The sequence below is a fragment of the Molossus molossus genome, unplaced genomic scaffold (genome assembly GCF_014108415.1).
Source record: "Molossus molossus isolate mMolMol1 unplaced genomic scaffold, mMolMol1.p scaffold_m16_p_15, whole genome shotgun sequence".
In the NCBI taxonomy this organism is placed as follows: domain Eukaryota; kingdom Metazoa; phylum Chordata; class Mammalia; order Chiroptera; family Molossidae; genus Molossus; species Molossus molossus.
This window is the reverse complement of record NW_023425350.1, coordinates 45,339,477-45,361,811: the sequence shown is the minus strand read 5'-3', so window position 1 is coordinate 45,361,811 and position 22,335 is coordinate 45,339,477. Positions and strand designations below refer to the sequence as shown.

Genomic DNA, 22,335 nt, shown 5'->3' with positions numbered 1-22,335 from the left:
GGCATATACCATTCTGGAAGTCATCATCCCTAATAAAGTAAACAATTGCAAAATATTTTAAATACATTATAAATGACCAGTTGACAAAAATGCCTATAGCTATGTGTAAAATAACACATTATAATAAACATTATAATATCAATAAATCAGAAAACATTTGAATAGAGATGGTCTAACATTTTAGATTATACATTTACTAATTACAGGTTTAAAATGAACTTTTCCTAATATCCATTCCATCATCTACACCACCACCCCTCAAAGGCCACACTGTATCAAGGATTATAATATACAGTACATATATGGTATTACTCATGTAGAAGTAATCCACAATCATACTAACAAAAATTAACTCTCCACCTTCTTCCTTCCTCTCTTTTCAAATTAATTGTACTTAGTCAAATGTACAATTCTTTGACTTTCTTTTTCTTTCTGAATTTTACTTATTATTGGTTTATTGTTTTGCTAGGCCATTAGTATTATTTTTGCTAATCCTCACCTGAGGATACTTTTTCCATTGATTTTTAGAGAGAGTGGAAGGAAGGGAGGGAGGGAGGGGAAGAGAGAGAGAGAGAGAAACATATCCATTGGTTGCCTCCCACATGCCCCAACCGGGGCCAGGGATCAAACCTGCAACCCAGGTACGTGTCCTTGACTGGAAATTGAACCTGCAACCCTTGGGTTCTTGGGACGATGCTCTAACCACTGAACAATCTAGGGTTTTCTAGGCTATTATTTTATACTTCAGTACAGCTTCTGTTAAGATTCACAGGGTTAATTTACATACCTAACAAAAAACTAAACATCCCAGCTAAGACTCAATATCCCACCTAATTCCCTAAATTTTATTTTCTTTGTAAGCAAGATATTTTCTTTTAACTTTAAAACACATTAAAAAAATTTAAATAGAGAGGTACAATTGAGTAAAAAGTCAAGGCCTCTTTCACCAACCCCACCCCAACTCCCCACTCCACCTTCCTTCTCCAGAGGTTAAGTACTATCATGATCTAGCATATATCCTTCCAGACCACAGAGATAACTATCACATGTATAAACCTTATCTATAGATACATACAGGTTTTGCTTTATTATAAGTGAGATATTATACATAGCTGAGCAAAAGTAGGCTTACAGTTGTGAATACGCAAAGTTTATTCTTACATTATTATTTATTAATTATTGTATTATTTATTATTTACTTTTGCCCACCTGTGTATATTGCCCAGTGATGTGCTTTTGTCATGCTGTTTGATGATCTACTTCATTCTTTTTAATACTTGAATAAATTACGAATGTACCATTTAATTAACTATTTCCATGTTCGTGGCAAAATTTGAAGAAAATTTAGAATGAAAATAGAGTATAAAGAGCTGCTCTGTGTGCAAAAAATTAAACATATACTTCAGAGCATCCCTGTAAAAGAGATACAGATTATCTGTTGTTCATCCAAAGGGAGAATAGTGATGATATGTGTCTTCATTAATTGCTGTTAAAACTTTACGGTATGGAGCAGACAGAATAGGGTCTTTTAGAGTATGAACAAAAGTCTTTATTGTTTTACAGTATTTTTAATCTCTCTTTTAGGGTAGCTGGGTTTGTATTCACTTCAGACCATGTGATGTCTTGACACTAGTCATGTGATATAGGCTGAGATAGGAACAAATCCCTGGGTACCAACAAAAGAAGAAAGAGTAAAAAGAAAAAGCTGAGAAAAAGCTTGCAATTTGGAAAAAGGCCAATTGTACCCTGGTGAAGGCCTTTTTGATCACTGAAATCACACGTGTGCAATATTAATAGGTGTAGTTTTTATGATATTTTATTTCTTGATTAAAGACTTAATTCTTGTTTCATAACCTAAGTAGCTTCTAAAAACAGAGACATACTAAAAGTTTCTTTTGAGTTTAACTTAACCTATAATTGAGGCTTTCAGGGAATACTAGAAGCAACTAGCCTACTCTTAAATTAGCATTATTTTCTTCAATGGAAAACTGCTTCCTTGACAATAACAATATTGAAGTGGTACTTTATTATTTTCAGTTTAACTCATGCCTATGATTTCTAGGTAAGAATAAAATCCCTCTCCCCTAATTGTTAGGAAATAACAAATAATACAAGAGTTTTATGTTCCAAAAGGAAATAAGCCTAATAATAGTTAAAAACACATTACACATTGCTACATAGATTATATAAATTAACTGGAAAAAAAACATATTTAAGGTTAAATCAATTATGTACCACAAACTCCTTATTTGAGATTGTACACAATGATGGAAATCTATACTTAGCTAGTAATAAAAAAATTAAATTTTCTTCTAATACATCATTACACTATTGTTTTTAGGGATTTAAAATTTTTTAAATTTAAAAAGCTTTTAAAAGCCGGTAAGTTGAACCATTACAAATTAATCCTGACTTTAATAACTGGTTAAAGACCCCTTTAGCTTTATAAGTAACAAAAAATATTAAAGCCTGTGATCACAGTGAGCTTTTCTCATTTCTCCTCTAACCATTTGTTATTTAATCCAATACTAGTAATCCAATTTGTCCATCAGACTTTTAAAGGGCAGAATGCAACTTCCTCAGCTTAGACACTTTTCAAAGTACAATATATTTTTCAAATGAATGCTGGATGTTTCATTTTTCCCAACTGTTCCTAGCTCTAATGCATGAGGAAAAAAAGAACAAGATGAACATTGTTCATACTGATTAAGTAAGAGCTCATTAAAGAGCTGTCAGTGCGGTACTTTGAATATGCATGAAGCATATAATCAGATCTAGTACCGTCACTAGAGGAGAATACGGTAAGTACAAAGGATTGATTTAATTACTTAGAGTGGGCTGTGGTGGTAAAGCAGTCTTGTTAGTACAAAAAGAAAAAGAGGCTGTATTCTGGCACTGTTAGAAAAAAAGGCAGTTTTAGCTTCTGCCACAATACATAATCTCAGAAGAAAGCACTTTACATTGTAGCTTAAAAAGAAGACTGTCATTATTTTATAAAATGGGCATAAATCATTTTTTTCTTCTTTAATCTTACCTAGTTAACAATTTCTCTTTCAAAATTATTTTTGATTTGTACTTACAGCAACGTTTTTGTCATCTTAGAGTCAGACACTGACACTTTTAAAAATTTTAATTTTTTTAACTTTATGAACTGAAAAATTTAGGACATGTACTATTAAAGATCATTTTGAAATTGAAAGAGTCAAAATACTACAGTTCAGTATACTTTTACTAAAATGTAAAAGCATGGCTGAGTTGTCATATTTTAAAACATAGCCTCATGTTTATGATAAATATATAACCAATAAAAACATCACCATTACATTTATAAGTATTGACTAATACAATCCCTGGTAATATTTTTTTTTTCTACTTTGTTTTCTTAAAGACCTCTGTTTTTTATTTTGCCTCCAGAAATGCAATGTTTTTCTGACATCACCATGTCTTAAATTAACGTCAGTTTTTCTCTTAGTCAATTATTATAGCTGGAATATAATTTGCAAAAAATGTGAAATAATCAAGAATAATGATAATGGCAGGAAAGATAACTATGTAATATGACTTTAAATCATTCTCCCTATCACACAGTTAACCAAAACCACTTAATAGAAAACAGCATAATACAGAGAGCACCACTTTTATGTTCCATTTCCTCAAAAAAAAAACAAGACTTAAAGTTAAGATTTAATTTCATTTAAGAATTCATCCAGGCCCTGGCCGGTCTGGCTCAGCGGTTAGAGCGTCGGCCTGTGGTCCGGAGAGACCCGGGTTCGGTTCCCGCTAAGGGCATGTACTTCGGTTGCAGTTTGTCCCCGGCCCTGGTTGGTCGTGCGGGTGGCAGCCACTCGATGTGTCCCTTCACATCGATGTTTCTGTCTCTCTCTCCCTTCCTCTCTCTCCCTCCCACTCTATCTGTACAAAAAATGGAAAAATATCCTCGGGTGAGGATAAAAAAAAAAAAAAAGAATTCATCCAGGAACTTGTAGTTTTCATTTATTTTTTTCAGAAGCAGTGTTTTTAATGTACATTTTTAAATGAATAAAAGTGGTGTCAAACCTAAAATTTTGGAACAAAATTTAAAATGTCTACTAACAAACTTTCCTAATTAATCATTCATAATATAGTTATCTACTTAGAAAAATATATTTTTAGACTGAATTCTTATATAAATGTGAAATAAGGAACAATACATTTTATCTGAACAGAAGATGAATCCAATGGGAATGAATGAAAACACAAAGATGTGGACTGCTGTCTATATAAAAAAATTCAAGATTTTCCACCATGAAAATATTAAAGAATGCTGAAATCTTGCCACAGCCCCATTGTGGATAAAGATGGTTGACCAGTGATCAGATATGGCCCTTAAAGGACACAATACAGCAAAGCCAAACCAACCATAAAAACAAAAAAGTTGCTATTACAAATTGTTCTGTGTTATGATTACATGAATATGATGACCTTTGGAAGACATTATATATTACAAAAGAGAGACACATGAAGGTGTCCAACTAACTGGTAATGGAAAAACATCGTTTAATAACAAAGGAAGTGAAACCTGGCAGATTTATTTAACATAAGAGAAAGATGAATTTATTGCAGTAATGTAGGGTTATGGACACATGAACTCCAAAGCCAACATTATTGCAGGACTCCAATGCCCCCCAGTTTTAGATAATATTGTAAACTTAGGAAATAGTGTTATTATAAAAACAGATTCTACTACATAAGCAAATAGCTAATAAATGTTTCTGCTCCAAAAATATCCTCAAACAGCAATCAACATAAAAGAAGCTCAAAATTTGTACCTATGTTTTCAGGAGCAATTGTCTTAACACTATCTGCTCAGCATGATATATTTGTTAGAGTACTAAGAATATAAACTTAGAGAAAAATCCTGTTTCCTTTTGTTGAAGTAAAATAAAACTAACACACTCTCTCAAAATAAACACACCTTTTATTTACCCATTTGGTAAAACAGATGTGGGGAAAGGTTCAGGGCAACACTTCTCTGCAGATGACTTCTGACAGACTTCTACGCATGTATGTCTTACAGGAGAAGGTATAGAAAACTTCACCAAAGTTCTCCCTCCACAAACGTACATGTAAGAAGCCTTTTCTCAAGGTTGGAAATTAATAGCAGTCTTCTTGCACCACCAACTGCTTAATAGAGTCTGAACAGCCTTTTTATGCCAAAGGTTAGTTCTAGATTTTTCAACAGGCCAACTAAGCACACACTTAAAATAGCAAATATATAAATAATAAACTTAAATGCATGGAAGTAGTCATCATGGGAAAATTATAACCAAAGAAATTCATTATACTTATTTACAGTTTAGTATATTTTAAAAATTACATATGGGATAGGGTTGACTCGTAACTTTTCAGTGCTAAGAGCCTTTAAAGGTATGATCTCTATTTTAGGTAATGCATGGCTATCTTTACTTATCTATAAATAGGCAGTTGACTAAAGGTAGAAAACACTCAGAATAGAAATTTGGAACTGTGTTTTTTAAGGTACATTTAAAATATTTTGTAGGCCCTGGCTGGTTTGGTTCAGCGGTTAGAGCGTCGGCCTGCGGTCCACAGAGACGCCGGTTCGGTTCCCACTAAGGGCATGTACCTCGGCTGCAGTTTGTTTGCGGCCCTGGCTGGGTCGTGCGGGTGGTGGCCACTCGATGTGTCCCTTTCACATTGATGTGTTTCTCTCTCTCTCTCCCCCTCCTGCTCTATCTGAATAAAAAATGGAAAAATGTCCTCGGGTGAGGATAAAAATATATATATATATATTTTTTGTAAAATGGAATAAATTAGAGTCACTTTTATAGGCATCGTTCAACACATAGACTGTGGTCTACTTGGAAAATCAATTAGGCATCCTCCAATATGGAGAAAATGTGAACTGTGAGCCACACTTACAGATGGAGAGCTTCCCCAGCCACTTCTCCCCTCTCTTGAAGCCCTTTTGTTTGCACTGCACTTGGCAGACTCCTCTCTACCCCCTCTGTCCCCGAGCCTTCTCATAGCCATGCCATGGAAATGATGTAAAGAGTGGCTCTAGAAGTGGCAGAGACATTAATGTTAAAGATGACCATGAAGAGCTGAATAAAATTATTTCTTGAAAAGTAGGAGTGGAGAGAAACAATATTTCTAGATTAATGTATTTTAAGATATGCGATTTTAAATATGTATGTACATGTACCTAAATTATATACTATAAGAGATCTTTCTAAACTTTTACATATTCAAGTAGGGCAGAATTTCTGGTGGGGAATCTTCTTATAGGGAGAATAGGGGTTTTTGTTTTGGTTTTGGTCATTTGGCATATAGCTTTGTATGGAGTGGTTGGGGACACAATCAATAATTTAAGTATTTTATGAAAAAGCACCTGACTCACAAATGAACATCAGAATAAAGACTGCTTACAAATTAAGGACCACCTTTATAAATGTTACTTACATTAATTCCGAGAAACTCTTCTGGATGACACTATACATTCTGGTAGGTCTAACGTATCTACCATCTATAGTTTCTGTGACTGGTTAGATCAATTGTTTCGAATATGATGCAAATAAGATGAACTCTTGGCTTTTTTTCCAGTTTGGTTTAAAAAAAGGGACTGAGCCCCTTAATCTTAGACTAATGAACCCCTCTAAATGTCAGTTTCTCCATCTCTATAAGAGTAACCACATTACCTACCTCCTATGGTTGTTAGAGGAATTCATGAGAAATGTAAATGGACTGTACTCAAAACTAAAAGTGCTAGCTATGATGATGATAATGAAGAGGGTGATGATGACATGTAAAGCTAGGAACTAGAGACACAAAGACGTGGTCCCTTCCTCCAAAGGGCTCACGGTCTAGTGTGGAGAGAGATACATAATTAGGAATAGCTGGAGTGAAGGTAAATTTCTAAACTATATGGATACAAATTATTTTTTAAATCTTTGTTAGTCGTAACAAAGTCTACAGTAAGTCATAAGTGAGATAGGTGAAAAATGTGGGTGAATCAGTACAGACTCATCCCTGCAGCTGGAAAAATAAAGTGAATACCCTAGTGGGTCATCAGTGCCACTGATGCATGGGAAAGGCATCCAGAGCCAAGGAGACACAACACTAAGTCTATGCTCCAGGTAATGACAGTCTAGTTATTTGCAGTGAGTTTTAGAAATTTAAGGACTAAGTAGATCATGGGATACTGCTTAATATAAAAAGATGGAAAAGGTAAAATTTAAGATGAAAAATTATGGGCTAATAGAACATCTAACAGTTTACTAGTTATCAAAATAAAGTTTTTAAAAAAGAAAATGACAACTTGAAGTACAAAATGATATAATTTTAAGAAAAGAGAGATCTAAAAAAGAAACCAAATATTTATAGCCTTGGCTGGTTTTGCTCAGCGGTTAGAGCATCCGCCCACAGACCAAGGAGTCTAGGGTTTGACTCCAGTCAAGGGCATGTACCTTGGTTGTGGTTCAGTCCCTGGCCCTGTTCGGGGTCATGTGAGAGGAAACCAATCAATGTCTCTCTCTCATGTCGATATTTTTCTTTCTCTCCCCCAGCCCCACACATTTAGAGGGGTTCATTAGTCTAAGATTAAGGGGCTCAGTCCCTTTTTTTAAACCAAACTGGAAAAAAAGCCAAGAGTTCATCTTATTTGCATCATATTCGAAACAATTGATCTAACCAGTCACAGAAACTATAGATGGTAGATACGTTAGACCTACCAGAATGTATAGTGTCATCCAGAAGAGTTTCTCGGAATTAATGTAAGGATAGATGGAAACGTATCCTTGGGTGAAGATTTAAAAAAAGAAAAGAAAAAGAAAAAAACAAATATTTATAAGCAGAATGCTTCACTAAGAAAGTTTTCATCATTTTTACAAAAAAAAAAATTTTGATGTTAAAACAGAGCGTCTTTAAAATCAGCTTATGAAATTGGCAATATAGATTAAAGAGCTGACTTACTAAATGCCAGGTGAGAATAGATTCTGTTGAGAGTGTGGAAAAATAAATACATATAGTTTGTAAAATACAGAAAGACAAACCCGGTAGATATGCTCCAAAATACGCTCCTTTCTAATAGTTTCTGCAAAGATGTATTATGCAACAGTCAGTTTCTCTTTTAGGTAACCTTCTCCTGTGTTGTTTAAAGTCTTTAAATATACTTAAAAAACCATACCCAGGGTGTCCCCAGAGCCTCCGGTTTCCAACAAAGGATGAGTTCCACTCCTAAACCCCAATGCACTACCTGCACAGTAACTTCTACTCTGCACCTTCTTTGATCATGCTTGGTTCAGACAACCAGGTAACACTGAGATATAGCCTTCCTTACGCACCTTCTTATATATCTTTATTTGGTGAGGGAGAGCTGAAGGGAATTATGCCTAACCCCTTCTAGCCTGTGGCCACATTCTTTCACAAACCATAGAAACCTAATGAAAGCAGGATACTGCAGAACCATCTCCAGCAGCCTTCTAACCTGCACAGGGCTTGAACAACTACACAACACTTTCAATCAAATGCAATGAATGCTGCTTTTCAAGACCAGGCCAGGTGAGTTTCAGCACGATACTACCTCATCCAATGCCCCTCAACCTTCTCAGTCTCATGGAGCCATTCTCTTCACAGGACACACAAAAGACACTGTTGGACTTGTGTCCACAGTGCTATTTCCTGAAGCCTTGGGAACAACAGCGTCTTAAAGAGGCCACTCTATGTCATATATCTCTCTTATTAGACACCAACTTTCTCATAGGCTGGCAATAATAATGATAATGAGGATGGTGTTAATAGCATCAAATATTGATGAGGTTGTAGGACTTACCTAAAGTAATAGAGCTAGTTAGTGGTTATTTAATCCACGCAATCTGTCTTGTGAACCACCACACTTAGCCACCCTACTTGACATTCATAGGTAACCAGCCTTACCAGAAGAGGCCCTTTATTTAAAATTTAGGCCAACCTTGACAAAGCCTCGAGTGGCTCTGATAAGCAAAACAGAAAACAAAAAGCAAACCTTCAAATCTCTGATAAACAAAAAAACAAACAAAAAACTTAGTTTTTGTTTACTTAGCTCATCCATTAGTAGGAAGGATTTTGTTTACTCTTCCCATGTACACCACTGGGACTTAACAATGATCTCAGAGCAGTACATCAAGGGCTATCAAGGGGATTCAGCCTTTCTTCCTATGCAGATGTGTCCATAAAATCCTTGAATTATGGTTTGGTGTATGATGTCTTCCAGAAATGGGATTCCAGAAATAGGCCTGCTCACTTGTTGGGCAACTATAAGCTACTATGACTCCAGTGAGCATTTAAGAGATCCTTTCATGAAAATGGCCAAACAAGAATGCTCTGCCTAGCACTGGATTATCAGGATACATTCACATTCCAGTACTGCTCTTTAAGAGCTGTGGGAACTTGGGTAAATTACTTAATCTCCCTACGCCTCAGTTTCCTCATTTGTAAAATGGAGATAATAGTTATACTTCAGCCCCCTGGCCGGTTTGGCTCAGCAGTTAGAGCATTGGCCCGCGGACCAGAGAGGCCAGGGTTTGGTTCCTGCTAAGGGCACGTACCTCGGTTGCAGTTTGTCCCCGGCCCTGGTTGGGTCGTGTGGGTGGCAACCACTCGATGTGTCCCTTTCACATCAATGTTTTTTTGTCTCTCTCTCTCCCTCCTACTCTATCTGAACAAAATATCAAAAAATGTCCTCGGGTGAGGATAAAAAAAAAAGTTCTACCTCATTAGGTTTTTGAAAAGATTAAGTGAGTTAATATATGTAAAGCATTTAGAATAGTGCCTGGCCTATAATAAATGTTATGAGTAATATAATGGTGGTTGTTTTATTCTCTCCCTGTTTTCCCTTTCTTTCTCTTTCTCTCCTGGCCCAACACCCAAACATACATATAAAATTATCTCTCTCTCTCTCTGTCTTTCACACACACACACACACACACACACACACACACACACACACACACAGTGTAGAACCACATTCTTTATTCAACCTTTAGGATCCCCCCAGTTGTCTGATTCCTAGGATTATTGATGGAACAAGGCATGGTAATTCCTCCAGGCAGAGTCTTACAGTTTGTCTGACTACTTCTGCCAGCACCAAAGTGATCTACCCACAGAAGTAAACATGTTGGCAAACAGATACAAGTCTTAAGATGGTAGTTCCATTGAGCATGACATTTGTAATGTCTTTACATAGCTATTTCACTGGACCAATCAACCAAAATGCATCCTACCATCATTTCAACTTTTTCATTACCCTCAAGTATGGAAGCCCATCAACTACCCATTACTCTTTTTTTTTCTTACAGGAGCTACTCAAATGCAAACCCTCTATGAGACGTCCCTCTTCCCAATGTTATACACATTCTGTTAAATCTATTCCAAAGGTTCTTTTGCTAATAGTAGTAGTTCCTTCAGTCATAAATTCAGAGGAAAAAAAATTTAACACGTGACTTGCAGAATCTCTAGAATTCCCAAAGATAAAGTTATTTTCAGATTTTTTCCTCAATTTAATCCACAGGATAAGTTCAATCCCCTCTTTTATCATGATATAAATTTCTAGATTCTCCTTAGATTGAAGAATATCATGCTACTCCAAGAGTCCCTCTAAGATTCTGGCATAAATCTTATGGGTGAGCAGTTAGCTATATGTTCTTCTGTTGTGTTGTGTCCTCCCACGCTCTCTAAAGCTACAGCTCACTTAAAAAGAGTCACAGCTGCCTGGCTGGTGTGGCTCAGTGGATTGAGCACCATCCCATGGACTGAGAGGTCCTGGTTCGATTCCCAGTCAGGGCACATGCCAGTGTTGCAGGCTCGATCTTCAGTAGGAGGTGTGCAAAAGGCAGCTGATCAATATTTCTTTCTCACATTGATGCTTCTATCTTTCTCTCCCTTCCTCTCTCTCTCTCTCTCCCTTCCTCTCTCTTTATATATATATATATGTGTGTATATATATATATATATATAAAGAGGAGTCACAGCAATCACATCTAAAACACTTAATCTACATTCCCACCCAAAGTCATGGTCAACTCCAAGTCTGTTTAGTCTTCACAATGTTCTTAATATTATAAAGTTCAGAATCTTGAAAAATAGCTCCCTAGTCTACATTAACAATTTTGCAATATTCAATATAATTTTATTTAGTTCTTTACTGAGATACAAAACAAGAACTTGAGTCAAAACAAACTGTATTAAAACTTTTATATTTTTGCCTCCCTCTAATTTTATTGAGAAATTAAAATATTATGACTACTTTAATAACTTATTTCTGTGTAATATTTTATACCTGAAATACAAAACTATTTCTATTTTAAATTAAAAAAATATATCAGTCAAAGTATCTTCCTGGACATATTTTTAATTTTTCTTACAGAGCTAGATCCTTCAAAAGCATAACAGACAGAACTATGACAAGGTCTGTTAAATTCCAGTTCAGAAGTGTCTAGTGGGAGAACACATACTTGCTGGTGGGGAAGAAATGTTGGTGATCTATATAATTTCTCGCTTTGGCCACCAAGTGGTGCTATTAATTCAGAGTGAACTGGCATTGGGGGAGTGGGGTTGGGTGGCTTTGGGGTGGTAAAGTATATCACCAGTCAGTGAAATTTGCAGGATTCACAAGTTAGATGTTCATAGTTCTGTGCACAGTGAATTTACGTATCACCTCCCATTCAATGTCACCGACATAAAAACAGGATAAAACTAATTTATATACTTGAATTTTTAATTTATTTTTTGTTTTTTCCTTATCTGAAGATATGTTTTTATTGATTTGAGGGAGATAGGAAGGGAGCAAAAGAGAGAGAAGAGAAACCTCCTGGAAATAGAATCTGAAACTTTTTGGTGTATGGGACAACGCTCCAACAAACTGAGTCACCCAGCCAGGGCCATTATATTTTATTTTGATGGTAAAGTCCACTATACTCCCTTAGGAAAATAACTGTGTATATATACATATTTGTATCAAATGTTATCTTTTCAGCTATAAAAATAACCACATAATTTTTATTAACCTTCCTCTCTCTATAACATTCATCTAAATTCCCCAATAAAACAAAAACACCTTTACAGGAAAAACTACTCAGCAATAAACATTAAAAATTAATCAGTAATCAGTAACATTAAGCATTTAAAAATATACAATTTAATTAAAAATAGTTATCAGCTCAATAGTTTTTCCTTAACTTCTATTGAAAACATTTCCCAAGGAAATAGCTCCTCTGAGTGGATGAATGCTTTTCACATTCCAGCTTAAAAGTGACATGTGTGGACAGAGAGCAGATGCAATGAGTATATATGTTTAGTTTTCTTATGCAATGCACTGGAAGGTCTATGAAAAATGTTCAAAACAGCCCTGGCCAGTTTGGCTCAGTGGTTGGAGCATCGGCCTGCAGACCAGAAGAGTCCCGGGTTCGGTTCCCGCTAAGGGCACATACCAAAAAAAAAAAAAAAACCAAAAACCAAAAAACATAACTAGTAGCTAAGAGAAAGACATAATTTACAATCTACTAGAAGAAAAACTGGTGATGTCTCTACAACGGAATGATCAATGGTTCTGGTTTGAAAGCAGAACTTTGTAAGCCTATAAACAAAAAAAGAAGGTTCATAGCTATTCAACTGAACAGTTCTATCTCAAAGATTAAGGAGCTAGTAAGTGTCAGTATGCATCCAGTTGTATCTATACATTAACATCTGTACTTTTAAAGAAAATTATTTCTATTTTGGGAAACTGAGAGAAAGTGTTGGAGCAGAGTTGGCATCCTTCCATAAATTCCCATGATTTTAACTCTGGACTGAGGAGGCAATTCATACATGCTTAGCATCTCTGATGTCATTCTGTGTGTGTGTGTGTGTGTGTGTGTGTGTGTGTATGAAATCTTGGTGAAGCTTCTTAGGATAGTGTCAGAGGAAACCAAGAAGAAGAAAATGCATTTGTAAAAGTTGGCTCCTATAAAAATGTCCTAAAATAAATTTCTCAAAATATAATACTTAAGGTGTTTATATCTGTATGTGTCTCACAAAACTCAATTAGTGTATCAATTCAATTAAACTTTAGAGAAAGACTAGCCAAATTCCTGAGGCTTTCTCCTATTTAGTTATGAAAATGTTCATATAATTATCAGTTACTTTTTATACATAAGCCAAGGGTTAAAAAAAAGAAAGAAACCAACAACTTTCCAGTCTTATGCCAAAACGAGGAGAGAGAGAGTGTGTGTGTGTGTGTGTTGAGGGAATAGAAGAGCTATGAAAGAATGGGAGATGTGCATATTACTTAGCTAAGGAAAATTTCTAAATAAAGACAGAAACAGTAATAAATAATAAAATTATTACTATGACTGATGGCAGCAGCTACTTTTTTATAGTAAGTGCTAACTCTTTGTCAGGCTCTGTGCTAAGAACTCATATAAATGTTATCTATATCTGTATTTAATATACTTTGAATTATCAATAACCTTCCGAAATAAGTTTTATTAGCCTTTTAAAAAATCAGACCACCTAGATTCTGGCTAGGGTCTTGCTGATTTTCATGTCTAAGCTCTACTACTTCCCTAGTACTTGTACACACTGTGAATTTAGCATGTCATATCCCCCGTTTCTCAAAATGTGGTCTGTGGATCACCTATATTAGAATCATCCAGATATGGGCTCCACTCCAGATTCGCTGAATCAGAATCTTTTAGGCAGGTCATAGGAATCTATTTTTTAACAAACTCCTCAGGTGTTTTTAATACAGAAAAAAGCTTGAGAACCACTGTCTTAGCCCTTTCACAAACAAATCACGGATTTTTATTTTATTTTTTTAAAGAAAGGGTGATATTCTATGTATAAGATGTTATTTTAGCACTGGCATGATATTACACAAATTTAATTTCACATTCAGAAGAAAAACATGTTGCTGCCAAATCAGTTCAAATGCCTAAATTTTGTTTCATAGATAGTTGCTGAGAAAAACACATTTTCCTGGAATTTCTACTCTTTTAAGTGTTAAAATTTTCATTGCAGTCTAGAATAAGGATGTACCTCACTTTAGGCAATAGACATGATCCAAATTGAAAATTCCGGGGATGTGATAATTCTTTAGTTTCAAAAATTATATTTTATATTTCCAATTCAAATATCCTGGTAGTAGAAAATACATTCTAAATAGCACTAGTAGAAATTATATACATTTGTTCTTCTGGATAAATGAACAAACATGAGTCAGCAGATGAAAATGTTACCTATATACTTAAAGACTGTACATAGTAAAAAGCGGGGATATACAGTGAGTGCCAAGGAGAGAAGAAACAAATGTTTCTACTGAATGATTCATTTATACTTGATTTCTACTACTGCTAGGTATACTTTATATATTTTTCTTCTTTAAATAATCCAAATAATGTAATGTAGATAGAAACAGTAAAGATGTTTGAATAAGTTGAACAAATTTTCAGAGTAAAGAAATTCTGGAAGTATGACAGTTTTAATTTTTTAGTTTTAATTTTTCTTGTAACTACAGAAGGAAAAGACTATAGAAATAAAATAATTTAGGAATATTACCAATGTTTAAAATTGAAGGTGTAAAAAAGATAAGAGCAAAAGCACTTTAAGCACTCTAAAATGTAAACTCTCCCTTTAAAACAATTATTTTCTTTACATTGTATTTCTATTTATTATTGACTGTTTTCAATAATCAAAGGCCTATTCCAGTATATTTGTAATATATAATAATAAACAAAATGTATAAATGTGTAAAAAACATTTATTATAAACATTTTATTTAATCCTTGATGGTGATAGGTAACATTCCTAACATATTAGTGTTTTTCATTTTCTGTTTTGTTTTTATTTCAAAGGAGACCTTGACAAATTTAAGTATTAAAGAGATCATATAAATAACAGTTGACATTTACTGAATTCAGTATATGTACCAGGCACTGTGCAAATGCTTGATACAAGGCATCTATTTAATTCTCCCAATTCTTTTAGCTGCCACACCATACTAATCTTGACTCAGTGTGACTAAATTTAAACTAATTATGTTCACTGACCAGGGTTAAGTTTCTACTCTCAGTGTATAGTGCCTTAGGCATAATAAGGCTCAAAAAATATTTGTTGAATGAATGAAAGTTGCAAAACATAGAAGATTAAATTAATTTCATCCTTTATGGGAACTGCAGTTAGGTTCTTTGCCCCAATTTGTATTTTTAAAGCCATAGTGTCCTCACTTTGTAAAGTGGAAACTGAGGCTCACAGCTATGAAGCTGAACTAGTAAGCAGGAATTAATATAGCAAAGACTAGAAAAGGATTCCAGCTATCATCCTCCCAGCCAGGGTTCCAAACCACCACTGGAAGGGCTGAGCCCATGTTTTCAGATGAAGGTATACTGAGGATTAAGTATTGAAGAAAAGCCTCTCCTATAATTATGCTAACAGCAAAGGAAGACAGATGGGTTTTGGTCCTAATGGACAGGAGCACCAGAGAGAAGGTTCACATGGAGACCTTGGGAAGCTGGGCCTTGGCTCACTATTTCTTCCACCTGGCTATGATTCTGCTAATCATGGATATGACAAAATCAACTGTTTGACATGTTCTTTTATGCTTTTTTAATTTTATGAATATTAGATTAGAATGTAATTGTATGAAGTAGTATCACTCCTTGCAATTAGAAAATACATTTATATTATTTTGCAATCTTGGAGTTAGATGACACAAAGTAACTAAAATTTTGACATAGCTGAAAACACACAGACATTCAAACTACACTTATAACACTACATTTACCAAAACTATGTCAGCATTTTACTTCCACAGAGGAATGGATTTTATGAACTCTTAGAGTCTATCAAAGAATGAGTTCTTTGCTTCTGGACACTGTGTTAAATACTCACTTTGTGAAAAAAATCTCAAACGTGCTTAAAAAAAAAAGGACTTCTTTATTATGACATAGATTCAGTGCCCTGTGAATTGTTAGTAGAAATTATTTTAGTGGGGAACAATAGGCTAAGTCTATACTATTGCAAAACCTTAAAGGTTACTTTATTTACTTTACAGCACCAAAATTCCCTTATTTTGTTTCTATTTATGAAAAGTTCCTTTGAAGAGACAATATTATAATCTTATCTATCCATTTCATATTTTGTCAATAGAGATCAAATGGAAACATTCTAGTTTAATAAGCTAAAAACTATTTTCTATTTTACGTATGTCATATGATTTTAGAGAAAATTGTCATTAATTAAAACTACAGTTAAAAGTTTTTAGTTGTAACCAAAATGCCAAAATAGATATGTTAGTTTAATGAATACTTTTCAATGATATGGCTTATTTTCTTTTACAAAGGCAATATCTTAAGCAATGTAAACAAAGTTCAACATACAAAAATATAATTTTCTAGGATCAGATAAAACTTAAAGAATATAGAATTATCAAAAATAATGTTTAAATGTGAAAAACTTTGTCAACTCCCCCACCCCCAAACCTGAAAGTGTTATTGTATTAAACTTCCTTTTCTGGTTACTTATTAGTTGTACAGAATCAGTTTAACTCTAAGTTTAGATATCTTTATATATAAAAATGTCCCCAGTTTTGGTTTTCGTTTTCCCCTTCTAGATATGGGTATGGTGAGAAATGGAGTTGACTACTCCTAATCTCCTCGTAAGTGTCCAGTGATTGCTAGAGAAAAGAGATAAAGCTAGTGAAAAATGTTCCATACAAATACGTAATTTAAATTTCATAAAAGTATGTTTTTTTAAAAAAAATCAAAGAACATACTTTTATATCTACTCAGGCAATCTTAACTTTTTGTTTTTATCTATACCCTAACCCATTATAAAAACTATATAACCTGTCATTATCTAAATCATAGAATCAAATGTTCTATATAGATCCTCTTTTAATGTTAATGAATTTATAAACACAAATAGCTACCATCAAGGCTACAGTGAAAAGCAGAACACTTCAAGCATTTAATACAGCTAAAGGGGCAGATTACAGATCAATAACAAAATCACCTGATAAAAAGGGAAAAAGGTGTTGCATTAAAAGGCTTTTTGCTTTACATGTGAAACAATACTGAGAAACCTGTATTTTAGCACTTGTACTCAACAGGCACTCCAAACTATGCAACGATGAGAACAGAAACCCATCCTTTCTAATAATCTTGTGACAAAAGCTAAAAGACATCATCCTATTAACTAGTGATCTCAACTGCTAATGCGGAGTACTTCCTGGTGCCTTTTATGTAGAATGCTGCTATTAAAAAAACCACTAAACATTCACTGTGAACAACACAGAATCATTCATCTTTTATCAGCATCTCTTGTTAGAAGAGTATGAGTGGGGCTGAAGGTGTCATTGATATTATGGAGTGGAAATTAATCAGAAATTTTTCTCATATTTTCCTCATCTCACTAATTTACTTCTGTACAAATTTCCTCCTGTTAAAAAGTTCATACCCAACCCCCTGTTGTACTCTTTTAAGTTGAGAATATTCAACGAGTGCGTCCACTGAAAAGCACCAGGTCCTAACACAAAAAGCATTAGAAATTCTCATTTAGTTGTCTTTATTTTGCTAGCGCCATGTGGTCCTTGAAGATGTAGAAAACACGGGAAGCCGAGTAAAGATCAGAGCAAGCTCATTAGCATTCTGACAAAATTGGAGTGGTGGAGATGTATAGTTTGCCTAGTTTGTCGTTTTGAAAGCTACCGGTGGTAAGCTTTCTATTTCATTGTGCTTTTGTCTTTTTTTTGGGGGGGGGGGGGGGTTCAAAGCAGCAGGGTATTTGTTAGCTCTAGGTTTGCACAATGCATTGTGGGAACCTTTCCTGCACATTCACCTCTATATAGTATCATTACAGTTTGAGTCAAAAACAATTTTTTTTTTAATCATTTATACGAAAGGACATGTGTGTGAATCTTAGTGCATACCCTGAAGGAATTTATCAGAGCTTTGTTTTTCTCTTCTGCCTGAATCATAAAGTCCAAAAGAGTCAGAAACATCTTAAATGACACACTTTTTAATTTTTTAAAAATGTTGCCATTCATTTCAGAACACAACATTAAAAGACTAACTTATTTTCTGCTTTTTGTCATAAACAACCAACAAGCAACATGCAGGACTGATTCAATTAGTTAAAATTCAAAAGCTCACTGCTTATTATAATAGACCTCAACTCTATTTTTGAAAATATTATAGAGAAAAAAATGGATTGTGCTTTACAATTATGTAAAGAATACCTCTTAGAAGACTTAAATAAGTTATTACCCTAGTCATTTGATTTTCGTCATCATCTCTTTTTTCTTTTTTTTAAACGTAAGGCTCACTTTGAACAGCTAAATGGGCTACATTAATGCTACTATTCAACATGAATGTTTCCAAGTTGCAATGAAATGGATAAAGGTCTTTGGGGATGAATTTATCTGCTAAATCCTTGTGGTTGCCCTCCTATCTTGGATGATGACCCAAAAGAATGTCAACAGCTCATTTTCCCAGAGAGTTGGAAGGAGTCCCTATGCAAGGCATAATCTGCACATTCTCATTTCAAACATTATATTTCACAAGCAGTTTTAAGTGATTTTCTTCTCATCTCTAGTATCCTAACAGTACTTAGGATATCAGTACCTCTGAAATGAGGGCTAAACAAGTTTACACATGAATTCTACATACAGCATATACATTTTTAGATTTACTTTCAATATACTTCTTTAAAACGGGATCACACTTGTTATAATAATATATTTATGGTAATAAGTGAGATAAATGTCTAAAGATTAGTATTTTTTCCTATTGTAAAAATTATTATTATTATTTTGCTTAGGACCAAATCTTACTTATGAGCAGTGCTTCTGTTTTTTTTAAATTTTTAATTGTTAAAGCTCAGGGAAAGCTAAAGAGCAGTGATGAGTAAAATATATAGTCTGTCTATAATCTGGTAATATTTTAACAGTAAAAGAATAGATCATTTCTATATGAAGTCTCTGACATAGTAACATTTGGTTATATAACATTTATTTCCTTTGTGCAGTAACACACCACTAGATGAAGTAGTACACATTGTCATAGGGGTATAGTTTTTATATATAAACTATTTATATTACAGTAGCGCATATAACTAAAACAATGCAACTTTATTTCTATTTTAAGCTCTAATTTTCAGCCTTTAAGGCTTTTCTTAGGCCTTCTACATTTTAAAGGTACATTCTTTAAAACAAATAAACAGAAAAAACTGCTATGTATAAATTTGTGGTTATGGTATGAGCCTATTTATATATTGTTAGAACATTAAACTTGACTAACTTAATGTTTAATATTTAAATGTATTCCAACACTGAGCTGTTCTACTGCTAGCTTTAAAGCTATTTAAAAAATGCTGTTACTATAGTAATAATGACAGAATTAGTTCTATACTTTGAAATATGAGTATAGCTGCAAAATCATTTATCTACTTCACTGCATTCTCCTACCAAAGTTTCTTGAAAAATATCATTTGGACCAGCTATATCAAATTAAAGAGCAGTCAGGAGTGTCTAAGTCCAGCTTTAAAACAAACATCTTAACAATTACTTAGCCATATGGAAAATAGGGTATGTCTCTCCCGAACTATTTAAAAAATATATTTACTATCTTGAATTTAAACTTCATTAGAAACCATTTCTGACTTGCAATGCTAAGATTGCTGAAGTATCACTCTGCTAAATAACCATGAAAAGACACGTAAAAAAGCAGGACTTTTAAAGCTGCCAATTAACAGTTTTCTAAATTTTAAAGCATATTGCATTTGCATTTGTAACAACTTCAAAATCCCAAAACCAAATGAGTTAAAGCATTATAAGTAAGCAAGTACAGTTGTAAAGTGAGATACAGCTACACATTCGCTGATACACTTTTGTACACTATACCAGATTTGAAGCTTCTTCACAAGTGTTCACATTGTACTTGTGTTTGGGATCCTATGACTTAAAGGCCAGATGCTTTTCACAAATGACCAACAATTGTAGAATAAATTAATGACTGATTTTTTTAAAGCTTTGATGGAATTAAGCATACTTCTTTTCTCAATGTGCCTATGTGAATGTTTGCCTGTTAAACTTTTTTTTTTTTGACAAGTGAGGCCACCCGGCAGAAAACAACTGATGCAAAACCCAGGAGTAATCCCTCTGTTTAGTTCAACACTATGGTTAGCCTTAACACTGCCTCTATTATCCAGTGGATTTAGAGAAACTTTCATTTATTTGTTGGCCTCAGTTTTCAATTCTGTTGCCCTCTTTAAGGAAACCTAGACTTATTCCTATGTAAATACATTTGCATACTGGTACAATAAAATGTTTTAGAATTTTTATTACCTACTAAGCTCAATAGGGACTATGCACATATGTAGCATGAAAAATAAGTGAAATGAAAAGAATCAAGATATAGATGTATATTCTTACTAAGGATTTTAAAGCACTTTATAATAAACCTATAATGTTCATGGTATAAGACTAACGTAATTATTTCCAACAATATTTTAACAATATACAGCCATCTATTTTAAAAACCTGAAACCACTGGAATCTAAGAAAGGTATTTCAGTACCACAAAATCAGTTCAAATTTGATATATTAAAAGGTGTCACTTTTTTCTATAGGAATCTTTAAAAATATATTTTTATTATATATAATATTTTACATTTTCTAATATTCAGAGTCTAAACTACAAAATGCTTACTCTATGTGAGCTAAATTAAGTAGAATATAAAATCTTAGTTTAGCCCTGCCCGGTTTGGCTCAGTGGTTGGCATGTAGGCCTGCGGACCAGAGAGTCCTGGGATCGGTTCCCGCTAGGGGCATGTACCCCAAAAATAAATAAATGAAATAAAATAAAATAAAATCTTAGTTTACTTAGGGGATTCAAATTAGGGCTTCATTTAGCTGTGCATATACACTATAGCAAATAACCCAATATAACTTAAAAAATACATTTAAAAATCTACATTTTTTTTGAAACATTTAGTTATTCCATTACAAAAATTAACTGTATATCAAATATTATGGCTTAGGAGAAGGAAAACATGCTGAAATGGAAGTCAGAAAATAACAGATCTGAGCCAGTCTCTTACTCTGGTCTTAGTGTTTTCATTAGTAAAATAAAAGATCTAGATTAAAAGATCTCTAAGATTTCACATTTTTAAACATTTATAACGATGTGGTACTAATTATACAAAACAGACTTATAATATTAGAAGTTAATAACTGGAATTTGTTCAAAATTTGATCCTTAGAGCTTTCCTTACTCCACAAAAACTTAAAAGTGAATAAAACAGCTCTGGCTGGTCTGGCTCAGTTGGTTACTTGCCATCCCATGCACCAAACCAGTGCCATCACTGGTTTGATTCTTGGTGAGGGCACAGGCCCAGGTTGTGGGTTCAATGCTGAGTAGGGAGTGTTTCTCCCTTTCTCTTTCTCTCACATAAAAACATAGTTTTAAAAATTTTGTTTTTATTGATTTTAAAGAGAGAGACAGAAACATCCAAGTGAAAGAGAAATATCAATCACATCAATTGGCTGCTTCTTGCATGGCCCCTACTGGGGATGAAACCCACAACCTAGGCATGTGGCCCTGGCTGGGAATTGAACCAGAAACCTTCTGGTGCATGGGACAATGCTCAAGCAACTTAGCCACACCAGCCAGGGCCAATAAAAACATGTTTTTAAAAAAAGTAAATAAGCCCGGCTGGTGTGACTCAGTGCTTGAGCATCGACCCATGCACCAAGAGGTAGCTGGTTCGATTCCTGGTCAGGGCACATGCCCAGGTTGTGGCCAAATCCTCAGTGAGGAGAGGTGGCCAAACATCAATGTTTCTATCTCTCTCTCCCTCTCCCTTTCTCTCTCTCTTTCAAATCAATAAAGGGAAAATATTTATTTTAAAAAGTGAATAAAAGAATACTAATTGTACTATGTATGTATATATTGCATACAATCAACATTCAGTAATAGAATTTCATAATAAAGTCTCAACTTACGCCCTGGCCAGTTTGGCTCAGCGGTTAGAGCATCGGCCTGCGGTCCGCAGAGACCCGGGTTCGGTTCCCGCTAAGGGCACGTACTTCGGTTGCAGTTTGTCCCCGGCCCTGGTTGGTCGTGTGGGTGGCAGCCACTCGATGTGTCCCTTCACATCGATGTTTCTCTCTCTCTCCCTTCCTCTCTCTCCCTCCCACTCCATCTGTACAAAAAATGGAAACATGTCCTCGGGTGAGGATAAAAAATAAAAAAATAAAAAATAAAGTCTCAACTTACAAAAAATGATTTGTATAAGTCTTAATAAGGAAATCTTAAAATTCTCTGGCAC

At 34.3% G+C, this 22,335-nt stretch overlaps 1 protein-coding gene across 7 annotated transcripts in view; it reads right to left on the bottom strand.

Moving 5' to 3' along the window:
• Nucleotides 1-22,335, bottom strand: part of EHBP1 (EH domain binding protein 1) — a 602,469-nt gene that overhangs the window by 10,013 nt on the left and 570,121 nt on the right. The window lies entirely within an intron of this gene.